Here is a 3,525-nt window from a genome sequence, read left to right as displayed (position 1 = left end):
GTATTACTATTAAATAAGACTAAATAATTATAGCAACCCAAATTAGTATATACCAAATCGAAACTACTGATTCTTATAGGGGATTTTTCCCTGCACCCTTACCGGGGCATTTATTTTCCATTGATTTCAAATTGGACTCACTTTAAACAAAGTTTCATCTTCATCATCATCATCATCATCATAATTATTTCATATTTTTTCTGGGCATCCAGGTAAACAAAGTTTCCACGGTATGACCACTGAATCCCTTTAAAATTAGTCACATTTAACAACATTGTGCCCCTTCCCACTCTTTTACAAAAAAGCTGGATAGTGCTTGAATGTTAGTGCTCTGTCTGTGTCACCTGTCAGATCTGTACATGGAGGTATCTACATGGTCTGTCTGAGTGTAATCGCTGTAAGGTCTACCAGAAGAAAACACAGGCTTTAATTTACAGCAATTTAACAATTCAAGTGATAGTATAACTGACTGGAGCGTGATAAATAATTGCTTATGCTTCAGACTGAATTTGGTAAGTGTAAATTAAATTGTACGAGCAGTAAGTTTGTCGAAACATGACGTTATTTGTGTAGGCATAGGAAGCCTACTGTATTTTCATAGGTAATTCATAGCATACTGTATTATGTGTATTCATAGAACATAGGCCTATTTAATTAATTGCATATTGTTAATATTTCTCAATAGTGCACGTCGTGTAGATATAATTACAGTTATCATTGTTATTCCTTGTACATATTCGTGTTTCCTGCACTTTATTTATTCATGGAGGAATAAGCAATTTAATTACATTTTGAACAATATATCATTTTCGCAGTAGACCTACATTTGTCTATTCCCATTATTTAAAATAATCTTACGAATTGTAATTTGGTCAATGCTACCACATTCTGTGTCCAGATATAGCATTTTTAACTTGGATGTTTTTTTCTTTGCCCACTCTTTAGCATCATGTACTGGGCATAGTCCTTTATTATCTCTATTTTTATACCATTTTATTTTATACCAGTCATACCAGTAAGAATAAGATACCCTTTAAGAAAATCTTCCTATTAGTATTATATATGGGAGAGTACCTCATGAACATTATTCACACACCCTCAAGACTGCTATGGGGATATATTCATGCCACAAAACTTAGAATATGGAATTCAGTGTACGCTGGGAGCAAATGTTTCAATATAGATAAATTTAGTAAATGTGCGATGTACAGTATATATTGTACTACATATTTTCATAACAATATCTTAGTTATGGTGCCAAAATTTTGCTCAACTTGGCCTAAAACATATGGGGCAGAGGTGAGTATATCTCTAGTCCCACTAACTTTAAATCTTTGTCTGCCAATAGACAGGATGGGAAGGGGTGGTGGCTATACAGGTTTACCAGCTTGTATTGCCAGGCATCCAGATGTACCATCTCTATCGCCGTGTTAATTTTACTTCTTTGAAGGGAGGGGATAGCGCCGCTCTACAAATTGTCAGCATTTATTACCGGGCATTCAGAGTTGCAAAAAAGTTGTTCAACAACTATGATGAGGCTGATAGTGGATGCTCAGCACCCTACTTTTACAACAAAATTTGTTTAGTTCCCCCTTCCCCTTAGTGCCTTGTAATAATTCATTATGGTGTACAGTAATTACAGTGAACAGTATCACCATGGATAAAGTACACATAAACTCATTTTTAAAAATAGTTGCAATTTATTGAAAACAAAGTTAAACCTACGAATAAACTATATGACCACAGATTTTAAGCACAGATAAACTTGATAGTTTAGTAAAGCGGATACATTAGTACAACTATTAAAACAAAAGTCTAGACAAACTTTTTTACTGAAAACCCCTCATCTGTCAGCAATTTGTAAATTATGTCCAACCAAAAAAAGATTTGTTTTTTTCTTCTGGCTGTTATTTTTTAGGCCTACATTTTTAGGTTTTTAAAATTATTTATCTTAACCATTATTTAACTGCCTTTTAATTATAATCCTAATAAATACAACTATTAGTAGTAGTACAGTAAATAATTTCTATAAGCTTTACCGACATATTTTTGAGTTATTTCAAAATTATCCAAAATAATATATCTGACATTGAAGCCTTCAAAGATCCCTCTGTTTTAGTTAGAAGACAACCCCCAAACCTCTTTTCTTCATTATATTCACAAACATCTGGATAACAATATGTTAGGTCAATATTTTTTATTTCTCCAGCGCTTTTAATACTATTTTACCTCATATTTCAATTGATAGATTATTAAGTTTGCCAAAGTTATACAGAGCTTTCTGACGGATAGACCTCAGATGGTTATGTGCAATGATATTTTATCGGACACACAAGTTTTTAATATTGGTGCTTTCAAGGATGTGTTATCTCTCCAATTCTATTTTCATTTTACACTATTAGTTTTAATATTTTAAGTAATAAATGCAATATTGTTAAATACGCTGATGACACTGTAAATAGTGGATTTTTCTGTGATGAAAAGCAGGATGCAAATGAGTATTTTAATAAAGCTGAACGATTTGCAAACTGGTGCGAAACTAATTCTTAGTATTACCAAACCGAAAGAGATGATAATTGATTACCGTAAAACTGCAGCACAACATAATGTATTAAGGATTAAAGAAACAGACTTTGAAACAGTTACTAAATATAAATACTTAGGTATTATAATAGACAAGAGGTTAATGTGGGAAGCTAACTCTCCTATGATTTCAAAGAAGGCATCTCAAAGGCTTTACTTTCTGAGAAAGCTCAAACATCTAAGAGTAGATAGTTCAATTTTAACCCTGTTTTACCAAAGTATTATTTTTTAAGCATTTTAACTTTTGACATCATCTGTTTTTACAGTAAATATAATAATGACAGGGAAAACATTGAGAGGCCAACAACTGAGATTATGCTCGAATAGTCCGCCCTTATCGTCTTGCTACCTCCATTAATTAAGGTCAATGGACACGCATTTTGTGTTTTAATTTGCTGGTCCTCTTTGTACAGTTCTGGAAAATCTATTTCAAATTCGATGCCCTCCTGGAAAAAAGAATCAAAAATAACTATTCAGTTGAAGAATTTTGGCAATGTTAAATTTAGTGAAAAATAAAAGGGTACCTTTAAAAAATGAAATGTAATAACCACTAGCGGCTACACTGTGAGAAAATCCATTTGACGTCCAGCTGCTTAGACGGAATGCTTTCCCACCCAATGCAATCGAATGACAATTGCCATTGGTGCAATTTTATATTACTGTTATCTAAATTCGTTTTCATAGCTGTTACACAAATAGTTCATTGAAACAAATGCACAAAAGTACAACCAGAAATATAATCTATAATATAATATACATTTATGAAGCAATGACGATTTAAATTTTGTCTTTTTATCATATATTTTACAGGTATATCAATATCTATATATAAATATGCAAATATCTAAATATATATGCACATTGTATGCATATTGGTATCATGTTATACACATTAGAAGGAATATTGTAGTAATGTATTATATATATATATATATATATATA

This window comes from Anneissia japonica, unplaced genomic scaffold (assembly GCF_011630105.1).
Source record: "Anneissia japonica isolate Jap-2015-1 unplaced genomic scaffold, ASM1163010v1 scaffold426_len1935630_cov189, whole genome shotgun sequence".
In the NCBI taxonomy this organism is placed as follows: domain Eukaryota; kingdom Metazoa; phylum Echinodermata; class Crinoidea; order Comatulida; family Comatulidae; genus Anneissia; species Anneissia japonica.
Note: the sequence above shows the minus strand (reverse complement) of the source record.